General features: G+C 39.8%; 1 protein-coding gene across 6 annotated transcripts in view; it reads right to left on the bottom strand.

Moving 5' to 3' along the window:
- Positions 1-24,970, bottom strand: part of mtus2a (microtubule associated tumor suppressor candidate 2a) — a 124,658-nt gene that overhangs the window by 79,857 nt on the left and 19,831 nt on the right. The gene's annotated exons all lie outside the window — the stretch shown is intronic.

The following is a 24,970-nucleotide window of genomic DNA, read 5'->3' as shown; positions in this document are numbered from 1 at the left end:
CGCTCCAAATACAGTTCAGGCGGGAGGTGGAGCGGAGGCGGAACAGGGGGAGGGATGGAGGGCCAGGACCATGCAGCGGGGGCAGGACTGGAGCATGGAGCTGCGGAGGGCCTGGAGCGTGGAGCTGCGGAGGGCCTGGAGCGTGGAGCTGCGGAGGGCCTGGAGCGTGGAGCTGCGGAGGGCCTGGAGCGTGGAGCTGCGGAGGGCCTGGAGCGTGGAGTTGCGGAGGGCCTGGAGCGTGGAGCTGCGGAGGGCCTGGAGCGTGGAGCTGCGGAGGGCCTGGAGCGTGGAGCTGCGGAGGGCCTGGAGCGTGGAGCTGCGGAGGGCCTGGATCGTGGGGCTGTGACCATTGAAGAAGCTTAGGAGGCGATGGCTGTTCAGGTAGTTCAGGCGGCGGCGGCCGTTCAGGGAGTTCAGGCGGCGGCGGCCGTTCAGGGAGTTCAGGCGGCGGCGGCGGCCGTTCAGGAAGCTCAGGAGGCGGCGGCCATTCAGGAAGCTCAGGAGGCGGCGGCCATTCAGGAAGCTCAGGAGGCGGCGGCCATTCAGGAAGCTCAGGAGGCGGCGGCCATTCAGGAAGCTCAGGCGGCGGCGGCCATTCAGGAAGCTCAGGCGGCGGCGGCCATTCAGGAAGCTCAGGCGGCGGCGGCCATTCAGGAAGCTCAGGCGGCGGCCATTCAGGAAGCTCAGGTGGCGGCCATTCAGGAAGCTCAGGCGGCGGCAGCCATTCAGGAAGCTCAGTAGGAGGCGGCGGCCATTCAGGAAGCTCAGGAGGCGGCGGCCATTCAGGAAGCTCAGGAGGCGGCGGCCATTCAGGAAGCTCAGGAGGCGGCGGCCATTCAGGAAGCTCAGGAGGCGGCGGCCATTCAGGAAGCTCAGGAGGCGGCGGCCATTCAGGAAGCTCAGGAGGCCATTCAGGAAGCTCAGGAGGCCATTCAGGAAGCTCAGGAGGCCATTCAGGAAGCTCAGGAGGCCATTCAGGAAGCTCAGGAGGCCATTCAGGAAGCTCAGGAGGCGGCGGCCATTCAGCGAGCTCAGGAGGTGGCGGCCATTCAGGAAGCTCAGGAGGACATTCTGGAGGTTCAGGTGGTGGCGGCTCTGGCAGCTCTGGCAGCAGCGGCACTGGCAGCTCTGGAGGATCTGGCAGCTTTGGCAGCACTGGAGGGTCTGGCAGCTCTGGAGGGTCTGGCAGCTCTGGAGGGTCTGGCAGCTCTGGAGGGTCTGGCAGCTCTGGAGGGTCTGGCAGCTCTGGAGGGTCTGGCAGCACTGGAGGGTCTGGCAGCTCTGGAGGGTCTGGCAGCTCTGGAGGGTCTGGCAGCTCTGGAGGGTCTGGCAGCTCTGGAGGTGGCGGTGGCAGCTCTGGAGGTGGCGGTGGCAGCTCTGGAGGTGGCGGTGGCAGCTCTGGCGGTGGCAGCTCTGGAGGTGGCGGTGGCAGCTCTGGAGGTGGCGGTGGCAGCTCTGGAGGTGGCGGTGGCAGCTCTGGAGGTGGCGGTGGCAGCTCTGGCAGTAACAGCTCTGGTGGTGGCATCAGCTCTGGCAACTCAGGTGGTGGTGGCCATTCTGGGGGCTCAGTTGATGGCATTTCAGGAACTAGAACAGGAACAAGGACAGGAACGGACTCGGAACAAGAAGCCATCTTGTGAGCTGGTGGCAGATTGGCGCTTACCACATTGTGAGTTGGAGGGCTGGAGGCAGTCATCTTGTGAGCTGTAGGACTGGAGTCGGCCATCTTGTGAGCTGGAGGACTGGAGTCGGCCATCTTGTGTGCTGGAGGACTGGAGTCGGCCATCTTGTGAGCTGGAGCAGCCATCTTGCAAGCTGGAGGACTGGAGGTGGCCATCTTGCAAGCTGGAGGACTAGAGGCGGCCATCTTGTGAGCTGGAGCAGCCATCTTGTAAGCTGGAGGACTAGATGCGGCCATTTTCTGAGCTGGGTGTGTGGTGGTGGAATGAGCAGCAAGCCCCGTTGCCATCGGGTCTTGCTGTCCTATGCCCCCCCCCAAAAAATATTTAGGGGTGTCCTCCACCTCGCCTACGTTGAAGGGGGACCCACTTATTTGCAATGCCAAGTCTACGTAATGCCTTATTGTCCAGTGGGGCTCATGTAGTGGCATACATGAATAAAGGGGCTCAGCTAGACCACCACGAAAAAATATCATAAGGCATAAATCATCCATAGATGTTAAATGAGCCAAAGAGATAAAATCCTCTACATACTCTTCTATGGACCGTGCTTCCTGACGCAGACGCATGATTGCAATACCCGCTGGATCCATGTTGCGGCCGAGTCTTCTGTAACGCCGAGGAGTGACACCACAACAGAAGGTAGGATCCAATATGCAGGTTTATTCTTTGTCAGGCAAGCAATGGTCAAAACAGGTATGAACAGGTATGTGCGGGCAAATCCAGAGTCGAAGTCAATAAACAGGCAATGGGTCGAAAGGCAGGCGGCTAAAACGGATAACTAGGATAAACAGGGCTAAGAACAGAACACAGGAAGACAAGACCAGGATAACGCGTTGTAATGTCACTAAACAGTAAACAAGACTCGGCAATGTGAATGAGTGTGTGTGCTGCTTAAATACTGTGTGTAATCAGTCTCTGTAACAGGTTTCAGCTGGTGATGTAATCAGGAAGATGAGTGACCAGGCGTGCGTGATTGGGAGAAGTGCATGTATGAAAATGTAGTCCTGGGGAATGCGGAAGTGAAGTGAATGATGATAGAGGAAACCAGCGATCTCCAGTGAATGATCGCTGGTTATCGTAACACTAATGATTTTGCTATTGTATCAAGATTATTCAACAAAGTATTTTTTATTTAGATCAATTAAAGTCAAATAATTTTTCAATCAATACAGTTTCTCTCTTTGTTTCTTTCAAGTGAAACAATGGTATTTAATGGTTCTTGGGGTAAAAAAAGCAACATAGGCTCATTGGCTGCATTTCATTTTTTTTAATGAACGCTACGGGGCGGTATGATGCCATTCCTTTTTGCGCTTAACAGCTGACCGCTTACCTCGGTATGGATGGCTTTCTGGCAGTTATCAGTTTGTCCAGCTAGCTCACCATATATGTCAGTGGATTTGAGATGCAAAGAGGAGATGACCACCATGGCAGTGTTTGAGTCCAGGGAAGAACAGTAAGACAAAAACAGAAGCCAAAAAAATGAAATAAACTACTAAATAACAGTGTGAGAATGTGGTAAAACGTGGTAAAAATTAAACGAGGGCTTTTCTTTTTCTGAATTGCTTTTTAAATTTGTCAGTTGGGTTTAGGGAAGTGGGTGGGCGGGTCAATCTGTGCTTTTTAAAATACTATTGGTTGGGTTTAGGTAAGGGGAAAGGTGGGTGAGTTAATCGGTCATTCAATCAGTCAGTCAGTCAGTCTGTCAGTCAGTCAACAGCAGCATGTGGTGGATTAGCAGGTGCACTTGCTAAAGAAATTTGGGATCTGAAAAAGCATACTCAGCGGCCTCTCGTGGATTCGCGAAAACAAAAACTGCAAAAAAACAAAACGTAGCCCCTGGGACATATTTGACGTCTCGAGCATTGTATATAAAGGTCTGATGTTTCACAGCAAATTAACACAAGAAATGCTTCAAATATTGCCACAGATTTAAGAATAAATACTGTAAAATCAGTTGTTTAAGCAAGAAATCCTGAAGGGGCTGATTGTCTTTTCAGACACTTTACAGACAACGGAAAATAAAAATAGGCCCATTATGTAAACAGGGTGACATTTTCCTTTCCTTACTCCTGTGTTATTATTTTGTGAAGATGGCTGAGTTCTGGCCAATCAGTGAACAGGTAACGACTACTCCCTGGAAACGGTGTCTGGGAAAAGGCATATGATTAATGCCACTTTGGGCAGCTCTACACACTCACACACATCCGCACACACATGCTAGAATTTCCTTGCCCGTACTTTGTCTACTGAAAATAGCTTGCAGCAGGTATGCGATTCAAATCCATTCCCACTCCATCACATCCCATTCTGGGGTTATTTATCTGTGTGGAATGATTATTCTGTCCTGGAGGAGTCACCTGGAGAGGTACAGCATGGCCAAACCTTAATCTTCACCGCTGATGGAACTCGGTCAAGGAGATAAAAAGCTATACGATCCCATTAAGGTATAAGATGGATATCTTCGTTGCTCTATCGAGTGATCTGAAATCTCCACTTATGTCTGAAAATTCTGTGAAACTTTTTATCTGATTCCTTTTTTAGATCAGAAGTGGGAGGAGAGCTTTGCAGACAGACTGTGTTTGCAGACACTATAACCTTAATTTGGTATTCCAATATGGAAAAAAAACAGTGCAGGCTTGTTCAACATTAGGCAATATGGTCTAGGGCCTCGCATTTCTGGGAGGGTCCTACGAACACTACTCTTGTATAATTACTTGTAATTAATTAAATAAGTACATATGAATCATGATCAACGTCATTAAACGTGATACAATTCACAATGACGAAGAGAAAAAAATAACCTCTACATTTCATTAAAAGAATAGCTCTGTATAATTCATACATGACAACTAGTTGAAAACGATAATAAATATACAACAACAGTATGAATAATAGCAGAAATATTAGAAACATACCCAGCATCACCACACTCTATTTTGCATAACACAGCCCACAATCTTCTATTGGGTGAACTAGAATGTATTCCTACACAGATTCCACACATCTTTCCACAATGTTCACGTTCGATTTAAACCCGAAAAAAAGTGTCTTAATGTATTAAGAAATATAACGTCACAAGTGTCATTGCTATTTTTAATTGTTCTCAATCAAACTTTAACTTGAAATGAAATGGCGTCCAAACGGTACCTTTCCGGAGCCGAAAAAAGGAAGGAAAGCAAGTAAAGGCATGATCTGCTATATTTACCCTGTTGAAAAAACACAGGTTTCCCCCTCATGTCATGTTATGTCATGTCATTTTCATCCGCTTATCCAGGGCCAGGTCACGGGGGCAGCAGTCTTAGGAGAGAACTCCAGACTAGAGGTCTGCATTCCCGCAGCTGTACCGCGGGAGCTGCGGGACCCAACCAGATTTCTTAAATAAAGTGCGGGAGCGAACGGTAACTGGTGTATTTATGAACGGGAGCGTAGGGTCTAACAATATCGGTCCCGACTCCCAAGCGAGCGAGCACGCAGCTTGTTATAGGCCGACAGGTAGGCTTTCCTGTAGCGGGAACGAGCGCGGTGGGTAGAAAAGGGGGGGGGGGGGGCAGCGGGACAACGAATGCTGAATATAAGCGGGAGTGGTCGGATTCGGACTAAAACCTGGTGGGAGCGGATTTTAAAATTTAGTCCCGAGCAGATCTCTACTCCAGATTTCCCTTTCTACAGACACTTCCTCCAGCTCCTCCGAGGGGATCCCTAGGTGTTCCCAGGCCAGCTGAGAGACATAGTCCCTCCAGCGTGTCCTGGGTCTTCCCAGAGGCCTCCTCCCGGTGGGACATGCCTAGAACACCTCTAGGCTTCCTGGAGGCATCCGAAACAGATGCCCGAGCCACCTCAGCTGACTTCACTCGATGTGGAGGAGCAGTGACTCTACTTCAAGCTCCTCCTGAGTGTCAGAGCTCCTCACCCTATCTATAAGTGTGCGCCCTGCCACCCTGCAAACTAAACTTATTTCAGCCGCTTGTATCCGAGACCTTGTCCTTTCAGTCATGACACAAAACTCATGGCCATAGGTGAGAGTATAGGTACGTAGTTTCCCCCTTCTTTTGTCAAAATCAAATTTTACCCAATGTCCAAGATTTAATGCCAATTTTTGTTTGTGTAAATCTCTGTGCAAAAAAAAGCTATAATGTCTCCTGCATTTCTAGATATGTATGCATAGATTTGTATGTTATTCATTTTCAAAAAATGCATTTGATTCATGTTTTATTTGTATTTGTATATACTTTATTTTTTAAAATGATTGTTTTCTGGCTTTATCTGAGTAAATCTGAGTAAATATTTTTACATATGTATTACAGGTTAAACATGTTACAGTTAAATAAAATGTACAAACCTAAATATTAAAATTGTATTTTTTTGTGCTTTTTTCTCACTGTTTTTACACAAGTGGGCTCAATTTTTTTTATCTTGCCTATAGGCCCCTCAAGCCTACAGGCCAGCACTGGAAAAAAACAATAAACAAATTACAATATGACCAATTAATTATATTATGTATATCGGGTGGCCGGTATGACAAAAATTCTATGTCAAGCCATGAGTGATTTTGGTAATGATTTTGTTAATAGTACATGGTAATGATAAATTTCATTCATTAATTTTCTTGTTGGCTTAGTCCCTTTATTAATCCGGGGTCGCCACAGCGGAATGAACCGACAACTTATCCAGCACGTTTTGACACAGTGGATACCCTTCCAGCCACAACCCATCTCTGGGAAACATCCACACACACATTCACACACACACTTATACAATTTAGCCTACACAATTCACCTGTACCGCATGTCTTTGGACTGTGGGGGAAACCGCAGCACCCGGAGGAAACCTACGCGAATGCAGGGAGAACATGCAAACTCCACACAGAAACGCCAACTGACCCGAGGCTCGAACCAGCGACCTAGCGACCTAATTGCTGTGAGGCGACAGCACTACCTACTGCGCCACTGCTTCGCCCTTAATAAATTTCCCTTGTATAGTTTTTTTTAAATATTACAGAAAATCAACAAAAAAGTAATGAAAAAAATCTTTAAATACTCCAAAAATGAAACTGACTCATCCTTTTTTTTATTTGGAATTTTTTAAATATACTAGGGATTCACAATAACTAGGCTGAGCTGATATCCTTTTATTTTTAAGTTAAAATAGTGTTTGAGATTTGTATTTCCCATAAATGTTGCGATTTATGACCCTAATTGATGCTTTGTTTCTAGACAAAAATATTTTCTTTGATTTTTATAAATCTGACACAGCACTCACTCGCCCACTCATTTACATAATACGCGTATTTGGCGTATACAAGGCATGTATACAAGATGATGCATGTGATTTAGCCACGCCCACCTATTTACACAATAAGTGTATTTGGCGTATACAAGAAGGCATTCGAAAACTGCATGTGATTTAGCCAGATACGTACATAAGTGTTTTCTGTGTATATGCAAAAAATAAAAAATCTAGTACAGTTGACTCTTTATTCCACAGTAATGATATTTACTGTCATACCGCCCAGCCCTAATTATATACTTTACAAATATACAGTCAGCTATGAAAAAAGGACACCTCAAATTTTCAGATTCTTTCTGTATAAGCAATTATACTAAAATGTACTATATTTTAAATGTTAAAAAGTGAATGCATATGAATGTATATTATGTATAATAGTATACTTGTATAATAGTATAATAGAATGTATAGTATAATAATGAGTACAAAATAATTGTGCTGAAGAATGGCAAAGTTTTATATATATATATATATATATATATATATATATATATATATATATATATATATATATATATATATATATATATATATATATATATATATATTTATATGGCTACAATGTAATGGGAAGTCTTAGACGTATTCATTTGTATTACAATATATTGCACTCTTGCACTGTTATATTCAGTTCTACTGAATGAAATTTTTGCAGCAGACTGCAATAAATATACATCCATCATTTAACATTTTTATATCGGTTTGATAGAGTTTATCTTGACAATATTTCAATAATCTTTGATGATACATTTTCTATTGCAATATCCCTGACAGGCAAAGACTTATCTGACCAAACTGCCTCCCAGATTTAAACCAGATCTGATCCTGCATTAAACAACACTCAGTCATGTGGCTCTTATCTGTGTTTGGTGCATCGTAAATGGGCAGGCAGAGGACAGCAGCAGACCAGAGAGCAATATTAGACAAAGATGAATATGGAGGAATGAAGAGACCGGCGTGGCAGCATGGAGCGTTCAAGCTGTCTCAAGAAAACATGGCAGATGTCAGTGACAACTCACCCACAACAAACAGCCATAAACAGCACAGCTGAGCAGAAAAATAACAGTAATTTGGGAGGAAAAAAGGTAAATCTGAGCTTACATTACGTTAAAATGATGAGTAGAAAAAGAGAAGGGCAAAGAGGATAAAAGAGACATGCATAAAAAAAAGAAATTCAGGTCTGTTCATCACACAGCCCTCATAGAAACAGGATAAACACAGTTTGGGCCGTGAGATTGAATTAGAGGTGAGAGCGGAAAGGAATTGAGATGCTGAAATCAAATTACTCCATCCTAAAAAAGCATTTGTCCACAGAAGCAGCAAGTGGGACGGAGGAGGCTTATTTTCGCTTGGTAGGAGAGCTGCTGGGCCAACAATGGCAGATCATTTCCAAATCCTGACCTGCAGGATCAAGCCCTGCTGAGTTTACCCACAATGCCGCACTCTCCAAATGACATACTGTACAGTACTCTACACGCACAGAGGCACAGCGAGCGAGAAAGAGTCCAAAATCCACACAGATCGTCAAACACACAAAATAGAATCACCAATTAGCTTTCAGGTTATTAAAAAGATGACTATACAGTTCATACTTTATCTAACATTAGCATACCATCACAAGAGCTCAAGGTTTTGGTAGCTTAGAACATATTATTCATTATCTCCATCCAAAAAATATCTGTTTTTTCATTAAATAAGCATTTATTTTGCTTGCAGAATGATAACAGAAGGCTCTTTAGGTATTATACATATAAATATGTGACAATTACTTCTATTTTCACCTTAGTTGATGGTGTGATGGTGTTGGATTACAGATTTGGCAGGCTAATGCTGGCAATCCAGGAGTAAAGAATGACATATGGCTGTTAGGAAATGCAGTTTTGGAAAGAGAACTGGATGCATGACCCTCACTTGTTCATTTTTTCCACAGCAAAATTGCACATCTATGTTTACACATAAACATTTTGTTTTCTTTTTTTTTCAGTCCAATCTTATAATAAATAGAGAAACTGGGGTCAAATCTATGAACTGAAGCTGCAGTTATGAGGAAAAAAGTTGTACTTTGGAGTAAAAACAGTCATGGCCATCATATTGAAGTGTCATACCAAATCAAAGTGCTTTGAATGGCCCTTTCGCAATGAACGAATTTAAAAGGTACAAGTGTAGGACACTTCGGGCCTCCATGATCCTTTGCGCAGGGAAGTTGCACACTGTGTTCCATTTGGAAGGGCTCATCCCTATGCCCTAATCTCTTTGAAGCTGTCACTCTGGAGGGTAAATCCTTCAAAGGCATTAGGACATTGGGATGAGCTCTTCCAAATGGAACGCAGTGTATGTCTTTAACCCCAGAATGAAAGCTGTAGTTTCAACCACACAAATCTGAAACAATATGTTTGCCAGTATTCACTGGTATAGTTTCACCAAATACCGAATCACTGCTGGAACCAACTGAACTTGCAGTCATAGCTAGCAAATAATACCTTTTGTGAAATGCATTATTCGGACTGTGTTGATGAGCATGTAAACTTGTGCTTTAACTTACTGTACATAGGTCAATTGTTACTTTCCTGAAATATGACCCATAGGAGTGTTTACTAATATACGCCCCCTATTGCAAACTAGACATAACGCACTGTTCACTTTCATCAATAAAAATAAATAAATTTGGGATTAATTTTGATCCAAAACCACACCAATTATATTATGTAAATTGTAATTGGGTGCCAAAGCTTCTGCCAAATGTATAAATGAATGTACATTTTGTGATCTGGAAAAGTCATGGGTAAGAAACCGCTGCCTTTAAGAGAAAACTATTTTTTGAAGTGTGAAAATACCACATTTAATAACCTGGTTTTTGCTCCGAACTCACTGCATGACTAATCAGTTGAGTGTTTGTATCATTCTGTGAGATGATTTCAAAGTCAAGTGTTTATTAGTCATGTAAAATCAATAAAAGTAGTCAGTTTAATTTCCTACATTTCTTTTTTGTGGGGTAGTGAGGCCAGCAGGGGGCACCCAACCTGCGGTCTGTGTGGGTCCTAATGCCCCAGTTTAGCGACGAGGACACTATACTGCTCAGTGAGCGCCGTCTTTCGTTCTGACTCTCTGTGGTCGTAAAAAAATCCCAGGATATCCTTCGAAAAAGAGTAGGGGTTTAACCCAGGCAAACTGGTCAAATTTGCCCACTGTCCCCTGTCCATCATGGCCTCCTAACATAATAATAAAAATACATAATACATAATAATATACATAATAATAATCACTCTGTCTCCTCTCCACCAATCAGCTGGTGTGTGGAATGCGGTCTGGCACAATATGGCTGCCGTCGCTTTATCCAGGTGGATGCTGCACACTGGTGGTGGATGAGGAGATTCCCCCCATGTGTAAAGTGTTTTGAGTGCCCAGAGAAGCGCTATATAAATTTAAGGAATTATTATTTTTATTATTATTTGCCGTTGACTTTTGGAGTAGATTTATTATTGATCACAGAGCCGTGTTTCCCTCGCAAGATGTGCATGAAACATAGATTTTAATAAATCACAATCACAATCTCAATTTCACTTCAATTGATTGTAGAGCCCTTACCTGCAACCATTTATTTTTACATAGGGGTTTTCTCTCCATTGGAACTACCAAAACTAAACACACCAACAGATAGAAAAATGAGGAAAACATATTCAATTACAAATCATTGAGATGATTTTGCTGTATTTATTTGGTGTTGTGCAAAAAACTGCACAAAACATATTCTTTAATTATTGATAATATGTTCCTGTAATATCATTATTGCAAAAATAAACACAAATTGTTGGCATCACACTGCTTTGTAATGTTTATTTTATCTAGAAACTGCAGTTAAACGTATGTCGAAGTGCGATTTTGCAGTTTTGCCATAGTGTAGTCTGATGCACATATTTTCACTGATCCTATGTTGAATTTTTAGAGGACAAAACTCTGTGTGGGTGATTAAAGTCTGTTCAGGTGTATCCCACAACTGCAGAAACCAGAAATCCCCCTCAAATGACCCAGATTACCACCACAAATGTGATCATGTTTACAGTAGGTTTGTAAATTGCACGATTTGAGTGTTTCTTTTGCTATTCCAATGCAGTAAGGAGATGCAGAGAGGGGTCAGAGAGAGACGGAGTCATGGGAACAGAGCTAAATGCAGCTTCAGCACCTGCAGTGCGGCTGGGAGAACTCATCGATCTGAGAAGAAAGCTATGGGCTAAATTCAGCTCAAACGAAAGCACGATCGCCCTAATTCTCCTAAGATAACAGGTGACAGGTTGCTACTGTACTCACAAACCCCTCCATTTGTTGTTTAGTAGGAGAAAACTGTCAAAATGAATGTCAGTGCTGTGGCATAGTAAAACGTTAAGCTGTGGTGCTTATGTGGGAAATTCGGATTCGAATACAGCTCTGACATATTCCAAAACCTCCTGAATACGTATTCCACTTTCTACTAATATTGAACATTGACATATCTACACAACACTGCTGTGATTTCAAAAATGATAATGGTAAAAATGCTACAGTAAATATCGGTAACCTGGTTAACGGTAAGTTTCCTCAATAGATAATAGGGGTGTCAAAATTAATTGTTTCTTCAATGCACTGCGTTGCAGATGCGGACAATTTGATATCGGTTCACTAATAAATCATCACCGGTTATTACGTACTGACGACATTTATCTCATATGTGATATGTTGTGGTAGAGTAATAATTAAACGAGTAATTAAAATGCTCCAACTACTTAAAAAGCAGACAACTGTGCTCAATTCACTGCACGTGAGTTTGCTGGACAGTCTTTCACAGACATTGAAGTACAGCAGAACCAGTAGACACTATTTCACTGTTGGAGAGTAAATGAAAGCTCTCTCTCTCTTGCTGGCATGTTTGTAAGGTGACTTTTCCTCTCCTCTATCGCTATTAAAGTGATAACTGTGGATCCTGACATGTGTCTGTAGAGCGAGTTTTCTCCACGGCGTGTGTCACGGATCAACTGTCATAGCTGCGCAATGTGTGCTTTATTACAAGCATATAGACTGTACGTATTCTCCAGCGTCACTCATCGATGAACATTGCTGACAGTTTTAGAGCCAATCGCAACCCTTTCTGTTGAGCGGGTGAATACGATAACCAATCATAGGAATGTAAGAACACGCTCATCAATGCTCAAAAAGCTGTTGTCTTCTCGGATGGTATTTGAGATATCTGACTGCTTTTATTAAATGACAAAATTGTATTAAAAATAATATACTGTATAAATATAAATACATTTTAAAAATTTGATTCAAGAATTATTGTGTTGTGAAGAAAAAAGTATAGTGGATTGAAAGCATTGTCAATGCACCGAGATATCAAATTAAATCGAATCGATGACATGATAATCCTGACCAAACCAAACCAAACCGTGAGAGCAGTGTAGGTTCACACATCTAATAGATTTACATTTAATAACTGTAAATCTCTTTTTCCAGAATTCTGTACATCAATGTTTACCAACCCTGTTCCTGAAGGCACACCAACAGCACACATTTTCAACCACTTTCTAATCAAACACAACTGAATCATCTCATTAGGACATTAGAAGACCTGAAATGAACGGGTTTGATAAAAGAGACATCCAAAATATGTACTGTTGGTGTGCCTCCTGGAAAAGGGTTGGAAAACACTGCTTAACTTCAACACACTTTTATGCTTTATGTTGTCATTACTCTTTTAGTTTGTAGGTTCTTTCCGTTTTTAGGTTCATTTTAGTTTATTTCTCATTAGTTTTATACAGTGCTCAGCATAACTAAAATATTTTAGTCAGCAAACAGATTTACAAATTGAAAAATAATATAATTAAATTCAAGCAAAATATTGCAAAAAAAAATTACAACCTACAAATTTTCAACTTAATTATTATTATTTTTTGCTTCTCTTGATTCTTACTCTTTTTAAAACTTGTAATAAATATTTTTCTATAACATATAAATTTAGGTGTACTAGTCTTTGGATTGTTATTATAAGTTATTTTGTTGGATAAGCTCCAGATGTGGCTTCAGTGCTGACTAATCTAATGTATATGCACAAATATAATATTGTAGAGCTTTCTATTAAAAATATGAACTTAAAATATTTGTGAGGGGTGTACTTATATGTGCTGAGCACTGTACATTAGAGTTGTATGTTTCTTCTAATTGTTATAACTAACGTTTATTGCAATACTTACATTTTACATGTGTTACCACGATAACTTTAAGTAGTTGTTTTAAAGACACTGAGCGCCTTCTCTGCTTGTGTATAAGCTGTTTGTTATGAGAATTAGTTTGTAATAGTTTTTGTTTGTGTAACAAAGGCACAATGTGCAGATGTTAGTACTTCAAAACACTAATGAATAACGCTTTAAATTAATGAAATGTATTATTTTACTGTATAATGTAGAAAACAAATATGGTTTCTACCATATCTTTAATGGTGAAATTAAGTAAACCACAGATTCCAGTATTTTTATTTTTATATAAAATTTACAGATTTTATTTTAACAGTGAACAAAAGAGCAAAACACATCCCACACTTCTCATTAGCCTCTTGTGCTGCTCAGATTTGGGGAACAGTCATATTTCGGCTCTAAAAAAAAAAAAAAACAACAGTCCCTCCTGGTGTCTCTAACAAGATTTCCATCTCAGGCTTCTAAATGAATCCCTCCTGCCGAGGGCTACGAGCGCTCTGCCTACTGCACCCCTGCCACCAAATCCATCCTAATTATGTCACATGTAAATCCATTTGTCAGATGCATAATCTCCGATCCATTTATCAGAAGGTCAGGAGATTCAGTGGGAAATAGACAGAGTTATTACTCTGTGACTCTCAAATAAGATTTCCGCGGGATAAACAAATCTCGTGGACTGAGAAGTAGAGCTGAATAATGAGGAGATATGCAGAAGACAGCAGAATCATTACACCCCCGCGACCTCTGTAACAACACAGGTCTGAGGAAATACGCTTAACTACCACCTTTGTCATTTCTGACTCACCAAAGGCTGATGAGATGTGTGACGCACAGTGTAAATGTCTTAAATGGCATCCTAGATGGCTGTGTTTTGACAGTAATGATGAGAATGAAGTATAAAGGAGATTGTAATAAAGTTCAGTAGAAGAATGTTCATAAAATCCCGTCAATCGTAATTCTTGATGGCATTTAGAGACTCTCTTCTTAGCAGAATACTAAATCTTTTCATTCCTATACGATTAAATAAAAGATCCTGATGACATGCACACAGATGCAAGCAAAAAGATTAATATATTTAGAACACCCAAAGAATAGACTAATCTGTTTTAAAGGAAATCTAAACATGTCTGTGAACACAGATGAAGAAGAGATGTTACTTTTAGGGATGCATGATATTGGGGGAAGAAATTATTAATTAATTTGACAAAAAAGAAGACTCTATTTGGAAAGAATATCTACTTTTATATTGATTGAAATGATTTGTAATTTAATGCATCTGCATAAAATATACAAAATTAAACAAAACATAAGTAAATAAAATGAATTAAAGCACAAATGAAAAAACAACTGAACAAAGAAAAAATTAAATGAACAAAGAAAAAAAAGTAAATGAAAAATACTATGGTTTTGAAGTATTGAAGTATATAAATGTAAAACAACACTGAATAGTCTTTATTCTATTGTATTAAATAGATCAAAGACAATTAAACTTCATTAAAGGGGCAAACTTTAAAATTTTATGAGCACAAATGGCTAAAACTCTTAGTCACAGGCCTTAAAAAACACATCCAAATAAAAGTCTTTCATATTATTGAATTAGAGTTAATCCTCGCAATAACTCAACAAATTACCTTCTGAACTGTGTTTTATGATTATTTTAATACCAGTTTGTAGGGATGTAACGGTATCAGAATTTCACGGTACGGTAATACCTCGGTATGAATGTCACGGTACGGTATTTATTGAATCATTTACAGGAAAAAAAAAACTTTTGAAAATACTCCAAAAAAGTGCCAAAAGTGTCAATGACATACAAATTAGCCATCTATCTGTTAGCTTTGAAACAGGAACTTCAATTTTAATAACAAAAAAATTATTAAACCATGTAAAAAAATAAAGTTTCAATTTAGTATTGTTGAAAACTCATCACATTTAACATTTAATCACTCACTTAGATAGAGATGGGTTTAAAGAAAAATTATCATATAATTATAATCTGGTAAAAGCTGGTATCTCTGGGTTATTTACAATGTCCCCTGCAACAGAAAAAACCCCTCTCATTTGGGACTGAGGTTTCTGGGACAAGAGAGATATGACTTGGCCCATGTTGACAGCAGTGGGTTAACGTTGTGCATTGTCTTTCCCCCACTTGAGAAGACAAACCATGAGTGAGATAGAGGTCTCTTTGCGGTACAAGTCAATGTCTGCATCAATCTGAACAGTGTGCTGTGTTTCTGCAGTCCCCATGACTGTTATTAGTCGTATTCCCCAACTTGCAGGCACGTGCACACATAGGGCTCAACCTGTGCAGTGCACATGCCCTTTTTAGTCTTGGATAGAAAATGCCCTTCCAAAACGATCAAAAGTGCCCCCGCGACGCGACACAACCTCCGTCCAGTCCAGCCCTTCAGTAGGCGCCCGACAACACCTCTCTTGAGTATGCGCGCTCAACCCCGCCTCGGCGCTTTACAATACGCGCGCCACAACAGCTGATCAGAACGCGCGCGACAGCACCGCTATTCAGCACGCGCGCGGCGACAACACTGCTTTAGGTTCGATCATTTCCATCTTTTTTTCATCTCCGCTACTAGCAGCACACTCCATTTCCGCATTACTGGATCTGTAGCGACAACAGACCGCAAAGGATTATGGCCACGCCGGGGCTGATGGGAAATGAAGTTTCAGCTACCTCCCGTTCGCTTCATTCGCCTGAGCAAATTTTCTCTGAAGACCTATAGTTTTACCGAGTCATGCGACTTCGGTAATATCGGAAAAATTTAATATTGCGGTATGACGGTATTTACAATACCGTTACATCCCTACCAGTTTGCCAAATTGTAGATCTGGCAATGTGACTATTGCAGATTCACACATTGCGATATCGATGCTGATCTACCAGCCTGATCTCACGAGAAAACGTAAGTATTTTACGTTTTGCCAGTTTAGTGGCTAATTCGAATTCGTACGAGTTCAGTCGTACGAAATGGTACGATTTTAAAAAGGAGGCGTGGCACCTGACCCCACCACTAACCCCAACCGTCATTGGGGGATAAGCAAATCGTACTAAATTGTACAAATTAGATCGTACTAATTCATACGAATTAGCCACTAAATGAAAAAGTTACGAATTGCCGTGAGATTGTGTTGGATCTACTGTGCAGCCATAGTTACTTTGTAAGATTATTTTGTCGTTGTTAAAAAAATATATATTGTTGCCCAAGAAAGTTAAAACATTTATAATGTTGAAAAAGGTTTATATTTTTAAACAAATGCTATTCTTTTAAACTTTATGTTTATCAGTGATTTAGAAATAATGTATCACAGATTCAACAAACATTTAATCAACAGAAAGATATTAAAACGGTCCAAATACTGCATTGATTTAATAAGTTAAATTGTTCTCTGATCTCTATATAGTAGGTATGTAGCTAGGTAAGTTTACAAAAAATCTCCAAAAATGATTTTATATGCTTATTTACTACTCTATAAAATACCCCTATTATCAGAAGCTTAATATTGACCATATTTGGAACACTCATGAATATTAATGAGCTCTATTAATAATAAATTATGATAAATTAACAAAACGTAAAATTAAACATACCTTATGCCTTTTCAGTGTGGTGCTCAGTAGTTTTATAATATCCTGCATGTTGCACTCTAACAAGCTCTAAAGAAAGGGTATCCAAACTCAGTCCTGGAGAGCCGGTGTACTGCTGAGTTTAGCTCCAACTTGCTTCAACACACCTGCCAGGAAGTTTCTAGTATAGTAAGAGCTTGATTAACTGGTTCAGGTGTGTTTGAAGAGGGTTGGAGCTAAACTCTGCAGGACACCAGCCCTCCAGGACAGAGTTTGGACAACCCTGCTCTAAAGTGATGACTGTTTTTTTTAATTAAAAAGTCAGACATCTCAATACAAACACACACAAAATCCAAATTTAAATAGAGCTGTATTATATACCTTGAGGTGGAAGAGCTACAGCAGCAGAACACCAAACCGGGTGCCACTCCTGTCATCTAAGAACAGGAAACTGAGGCTACAATTTGCACAGGCTCACCAAAATTGGACAATAGAATATTGGAAAAATGTTGCCTGCTCTGATGAGTCTGGATTTCTGCTGCAACATTTAGAGGGTCAGAATTTGACGTCAACAACTTGAAAGCATGGGTCCATCCTGCCTTGTATCAAAAGTTCAGGCTGGTGTTGGTGGTTTAATCGTGTGGGGGATATTTTCTTGGCAAACTTTGGGCCCATTGGTACCAATTAAGCATTGTGTCAATGCCGCATCGTCCCCGAGTATTGTTGTTGACCATGTCCATCCCTTCATGACCAAAGTGTACCCATTTTCTGATGGCTAATTCCAGCAGGATAACTTAAATCTTTTCAGACTGGTTTCTTGAACATGACAATGAGTCCACTGTACTCAAATGGCCTCCACAGTAACCAGATCTTAATCCAATAGAGCACCTTTGGGATGTGGTGGAATGGGAGATTCGCATCATGGATGTACAGCTGACAAGTCTGCAGCAACTGCCTGACTAAATGCCAGTCAATAAGGACCAAAATCGCTAAGGAATATTTCCAGTACTTTGTTTAATCTATGCCACGAAGGATGGTAGGTGTACCTAATGGTGTGTGTATTCCTATATTATATATTTTATCATTTGTTTGTGTAGAGTTGTCTAATTTACTTCAAATAAATATAGGATGGAAATCTAAGTAACATTATAAAAACACTATTGCACATACATAAGCATGTATTGTTGGGGTGATAAAAGGAATCTCATGCTCACTATACAATGTGATAAAATGTAAGTGTTTAATTGTTTTAAAGCTGTAACACTGATACTGAAATAAAACAAACCTAAAAAGTCCATTAAAGTTAATGAGAAACGACAGAGCAATAAAAATGTCCTCTCAAGCTAAATAGTAATTACAGACCAACCAACAATAATTTACTGGTCTAGCGTGTGGTCAGGCTGGTCTAATTTTACTGGTTTAAGACTAAATGGAAGAGTCAGTTTGGAAAAACCTGTAGACAAGCTGCAAACACCACATGCGGATTTAACAGGAATCACAAGCTCATGAACAGCCCTTGAACTTAAGAGGAAGCATTAACACAATATCACCAAACACAATAGACAGAATAATCTGAAGCACACATGGTGAGACATGCTGAACAAACCTCACTTTAAAACCAATTCACCACCTGACAGACTGCTATTGAGTCACCACTACTGACTTCATTTAGTTTACAGTATCTCTGAAATCTTCCTAATCTTCACTCACCTTACATCTGATAACAAAATAAAAAACACAAAGATAGCAGAAGAAAGGTCACAGTTGCACATTTCCTCTAGCCACATTCACATTTCTGGCTACAAATCCCTTAAACTGACAAAAACTGACATACATTTAATAACATGTAAAGACTTCTAAACTCGACCAATATACAGCTTGTTTATGTTTCCATCCTAAAGCAATTATGCCTGCATGCTTGATAAAACACACACACACACACACACACACACACACACACACACACACACACACACACACACACACACACACACACACACACACACCACACACACACTAAGACGTCACTCAGACATCACACACAAGCTCATGGCGGCTTATCAGCCAACACACCGTGGTTAATTGCATCTCGGCTGGTTCACACACAAACACTTTGTGTGATTGACATTTGACAGAGCAGGAAGCCAAGAAAACAAACAGACACACACACAAATACATGCACACGCAGACACACACACTCACATATACACAACCACATAGACACAAATACAAACACACACACACACTTGTCGGAAACAAACACACTGACCCTGAGCCATGCAACTACCACCTCTTCCACACCTCTCGGTGAGAAAATGACACTTAACCTGAGATTTTGCACACAAACACACACACACACGCAGACACACACACTTGCTGGCACATTAACAAGCACATCATGCACAAGCAAGCACGGATGGCCAACAAAAATCCACACAAACAGTCTTTGCTTCTGTTTTCTTTCTAGACGGTGGCATTTCTAACAGTAACAACTCAGCTCACAACAATAATGGCTGTGAAAAGAGAAGAAACCTGTAAAATTAGAAGCAACAAACACAAGACTTGACCCCCCAAATAGACTCATTTACCTACAGATGTACACACTAATGGGCCATGACTGTCATACACTGTAGACAATTCTTTTTAAAATTTGTGAATATATGAAATTCTTATTCTATTTTAGCTTAGTAACCACAGTGGAATGAACCGTCAATTCCTCTGGCACGTTTTATGCGGCAGATGCCCTTCCAGCCACAACCCAGCAATGGGAAACACCCATACACTCTCTCATTTACACGCACACTCACACCACGGCTAATTTTGTTCTACCCAATTCACCTACATGGCATGTCTTTAGACTGTGAGAGAAACCAGAGCACCTGGAGAAACACATGGAGAACATGCAAACTCCACACAAAATAATCCTGGCACAGCTGGAACTCGAACCAGTGATCTTCTTGTTGTGCCACTCTAATACTTTTTTTAAAGGTTCATGAAACCCTTGAGAACTTTTTTTGAGATTTTGACAGATTTGTCTTTATTAAGCATCAGTTAGGACAGTGTTAGCACCTGTTAGCTTTAATTGTGGGAAAAACTGGGTAATTTTGAGCTTTTGTCAGCTAATTTCAGCTTCCGGGTTTAAAATGAATTTTGGGGTGGGATCAAAATCGGCGACATAGTCGGTTTCTCATTATTATTCATAGCAGAGTTTTCTCATCCAATGAGAAGAGCCTGCTTCATAACTATTAATGACTGCACGTGCTTTCCAAAGGGAAGGCAGACCTGCCAGTGCCAAGCAGTGAGACACGGACCCACACCACACAGTATTTTGCTGTTCATGAAGGGTCGTATGAGTTTGTTTACATGATCCACGGGCTTTGTTGCATGTTTTTCCCCACGCTGCTGTCAGGGCCGAAACAGCAAACATTTTATGTCGGGAGAGCAGTAGGAGAATTGAAGAATGGCAGACTTTGTATTTTATAAGGAGTTCGTTCACATTTAGACACATCGCCGTGCTGCTGTATCCGCCTAAATCCTCTAGATTACCGACAGGGCTAATGGTTAAAATAGACAGGGCAAGAGACCTGCTGCACTGAGTCTGCATTCAGACCTATGATTCAGACCTGGGGATTAAGGGAAAAGTCCCCATTTGTAGAGTTTTTATGAACACGATTATCTTTATAATGATATAAATTGTGTTGTGTGTATATGAAAATACAAAGAACAAATGTAGCCAAACATTAAATTACTGTTTATTCCTTTGCATTTTAACTTTGTAAACTATAAAATCGTGGGTCTCCTCACGGTTTGTTTCTCATTTTGTGAGCTGACTGACAAAGCATGTTCGCTCCCCTGCTTCTCCCCTGCTGGCCAAGCTCACTCCTGCCATTTGCTCGCGGAGCTCCACGCCCATTATGATACTTTTTATTTTATTTTTTTAATTCTGATGTAGACCTAAATCGAAAATGGGGGAGTCATGACCCTTTAAGAGATCATGACATGTCAAGAGCTGCTTTATGCTATCGAGCCGAACGATTCTAAGAACAGCCAGGTATGGTTCCAGTTGTATTTCCAGTCAAGCCTTGTACAGCACGGCATGATTAAAGACTGTTATTGGTATGAAATTCTAGGCAGAATTAGGTTAGACAACTTTACTAAACAGCATTGGACTGGAAGAGCGTGTATGCAAGCCACTCTGTTGCCTGGTTGGCAGTAACTCCATAACTGGCTAAGTGGAAGTGTGCTATTTATTTATTATTATTATTTTTTTGTTGTTGTTGTTCAATTCAACAAAGTAAATTTCAGAAATCCTCCAAACAGAAATAACTGACCCTCGTTCATATCGCTTTTTACATTTCACTTGTGTTCGTAAGGCAACAAAGGGTGCATTTGTATTACATTCCAGAGAACTCTGTTATCAGCACTGCAGTGAAAAATGAAACTTTATTTGTGCTGACTAGCCGGGCCAGGATCTGCATGGAATGGAACAGTTAAGCAGAGAAAAACAGCTAAATTTGCCTTGACAATTTGAAATACGAGGTCTTTAATTGATTAATTCATATTGCAAGTTTCAATGAGTCTCCACAAGCTTGAGTCTGCTGACAAAAACCAGGATTTGAAGAGTGAACAAATTTTGATGCGTCCACTTTAAACAGCTCTGTGTAATTTACTAAGTAGTATTAAAAATGTACTTTTACTTTCCCTTGAGTACATGTTTAGAGCTCTATCAGTATTTGTACTCCAATACTTTCCTTCAACCTACAGTAGCTACTTTATTATTTCTTGTCTATGAGGATTGGCTGAGTAGAAAAATCAGTCCTGCACTCAAAAAAAATATTTTTTTTACTTGTTCAAACTACTTAATAAAATGAGCAGAAACTACTCAATTCTTGAGATTTCATTGTGACACCTTAATTTTTTTATGTTCAATCCACATAAATTTGTTAAAAGTTTTAAGTTAACTTAATCGATTTGTGTTGGGGCAACATGAATGAATTGTGTGGAACCCTGCATTTTTTACAGTGTGCGATTCCTGTCCAATCAAATCACACATAGACAGTAAATCATGTCATACAGAACTACCTCAAGAAATACACGCTTTATAAATGCAGCAAACCGACTGGAAGCATTAAAAGTGTCCAAGAAAAAGTGCAAAATCTTTACACGCAGCGATCCGACTGTTTAAACTGCATGTCACTGATGAGACGACTACGGATGTTTACTGTATGATAACTGATTTCATCAAATAGTCTTAATCACTAAATGCACAACAGAATGTTAAATTTACACACACAAGCACAAATTGCATGTAAACGCATCAGCTTTTCATAGAGTAATACTCACAACTCACTACTCGAGTACTTTTTAAAATGGCTACCTTTTACTCATACTTTGAGTAATATTTACAACAGACGCTTTTACTCTATTTACACTCCATTTTTGGGCAAGTATTGGTACTTTTACTTGGGTGTGAATTTTCAGTACTCTTTCCACCACTGAAAGGGATAGTTTACCCAAAAATGAAAATTCTCATAATTTACTGAACCTCTGCTTCTTCTAAACTGCTTCTTGTTTGCATTTTTTTCCTCTGATAAAAACAAGTAAAGATATTTTGAAGTGTTGTTTCTTTCCCTACAACTGATCTCAATGGCTAATGTTTTCCAACATTCTTCAAAATATCTTCTTTTGTTTCTCTGACAAAAGAAACTCATGAGTATCTATTTATTTAGTTTTCATTTTTGGGAGAATAAATCACTTCAAAGAGTATGCATTAATATATAGAGTCCCTAAAATGTAGAAAATTGTACCTTTTGAGACACTATTCTAGTGACAATTCTTGAACCATTATGTCTGAGTGTACTGTACATCACAATTTAACAGCTGGTTAGCATTCTTAGAACTTACGTAACTATTAAAATCCCTGTAAATATTAAAATGCTAACTATTTAATTTTCGCAAATCTGAAGGGGTCAAAGTAGCAAATAATGTACAAAATGCTTCATGCGAGTCTAGTGGAAAGACTGTAAATGAAAGAAATGTGGACTCTGCTGATACTCTTGGGGTTTGAAATGAACCCCACTATCTGCTCTCCTCTCCTTTCTAAAAAAAGCTGATACAGTAATTACTCCTGCAGTCTCCTCACAGGACAGCACAGGACAGGACAGGGCTCCCTGCACACAATGGGGTTTTCATGAAAAATGGAACAAAGAAAAAGTGCAACCCTTCCCCCAACATCTCGTTCTCTACCTCCATCTCTTCTCTCTCTCTCTCTCTCTCTCTCTCTCTCTCTCTCTCTCTCTTCCTCTTTCTTTCTCAATTCAATAGATTTTTTAGCATGATTGTCTAATATTGCACAATGTTGCCATAGCAATAACAATAAGCATACAATACAACATATGGATAATATGGATATGGATATAAAAATAATAAAAACCCATGCAAACACATATACTGTCATATTATTACAATAAACAAGTTATTTGATTGCAATAATATTTTTTAAAATAATAACAATAATTATAAAACTATATATTTCTAATAATCTTTCTTTCTTTCTGCACCTCAGCTCTTTGTCCCGGACCGGCAGACATATTTTATTGCTCCCTGACTGCAGTGATGCTCTCAGTCACAGGGTGAACGAGGCTTTGTCTAGACTGAGAGAAAGAGAGAGAGAGAGTTCAGCTCATGAACACACACAAGCCCTCCACTGCATCTGCGCATCACTGACACGTGTTTGCTGTATCTTTGTGCTGAGTCCTCTATACAAGAACACACACACACACGCACGCACACATACACATCTGTCAGTCAAGGTCCCCTGATCACATACTGCATTGCAACAAAGACTCCTGTACAAAATATAGGCTCTGTCAGGAGAAAGGTGATCTCATGGATGGTATAACAATGGCATATTAAACGTAAAACTGGATCAATATACAGTGGATGATATTTCATCACTCTCTTTTAGACGTTTTAGCATCTTAAATAGGTTATAATATTAATAATACCTGTTTCACAGAATTTTCAAGATTTGACATGAGTTTTTGGGTCATTACTGGTAATTTTCTACTGATTATTGGTCATTTTTAAAAGGCATGTTCATTTATAGAAATATATTTGTGTTAATGTAAATACATTTACAAGTACTTTCACACTAGTTTAATAATATTTATGATTTTGTATGCAGTTTTTTTAAATTATTTTGTATGCATTAGTTAATGGAAGTTTAAAAAGTACAATAAACAATAAACTACTAATAGTGCTTTTATATTAATTATTCCAAATACACACAATTACATTATCTAATTTAAATAATGAACTACAACTAATAAAAAATATTATTATAAAAAATTGTAAATAATATCTTTTTTCATTATTGATCATTTTGATTTTGAACAAAGCCCACGATCCACCCAACAAAATTGTAAATAAAATTAAAACAGTAATACTGTAATAATAAATACAAAATCAGGATTAAACATATCTGATACAGTCTCTCTCATATTTAACTAAAAGTGTACTGTTTTTACTGGCATCATTTATTTTGGCTGTGGGTATTCCAAGCTAATAACATCCAGTAGAAAGAGCCTCAAGGATAGATCAATAATAAAAAAATGTATTCAATATTACACTCTACTGGATTTGACTATTTGTTCAATAGTAAAAGTGTAATAATTTCACAGTTAAATATCAGTTTCCTGATATTTCCAGGTTTTTACATTACTGCAAAACCCTAAAAACAGCAAAGTTAAAATCAAAATCAAATCTTCATGATGCTAAAATCGTCATTTTTCTCTTCATATTGAGCGAGAAAATATCCTCTGTTACCAAAAGGACAGAGAATACACATGTTCTCTGCACATCTACATCTGCAGTAATGAGCTAAAAGGTTTTATATCATCTTTCACAGCTACTGGTAACAGTAATCAGCAGCAGACAAAGGTCTGCGAGTCTGTCCCGGGAGGATGAGAAGAGATTTAACCCTCCCTTGGCAGTCGGCACAGGTGGAATGTAAAACAGATCCTCGAAAGGGTTAACATATTCCGCAGAGCGTCTGGAGCATCACGGGGGGAGGAAAAGGGGGTTGGCATCAGGTCTGAGCCAATATCTGCACACATTTATTGAGATTCTTCTATTGTCAGCACACCGTCTCCCTTTCATTCGGTCTCTGTGTGCATTCAGCCACAGAGTTCATTTCATTT

Source organism: Danio rerio, chromosome 10 (genome assembly GCF_049306965.1).
Source record: "Danio rerio strain Tuebingen ecotype United States chromosome 10, GRCz12tu, whole genome shotgun sequence".
Lineage (NCBI taxonomy): Eukaryota > Metazoa > Chordata > Actinopteri > Cypriniformes > Danionidae > Danio > Danio rerio.
This window is presented reverse-complemented; position numbering and strand designations above follow the sequence as displayed.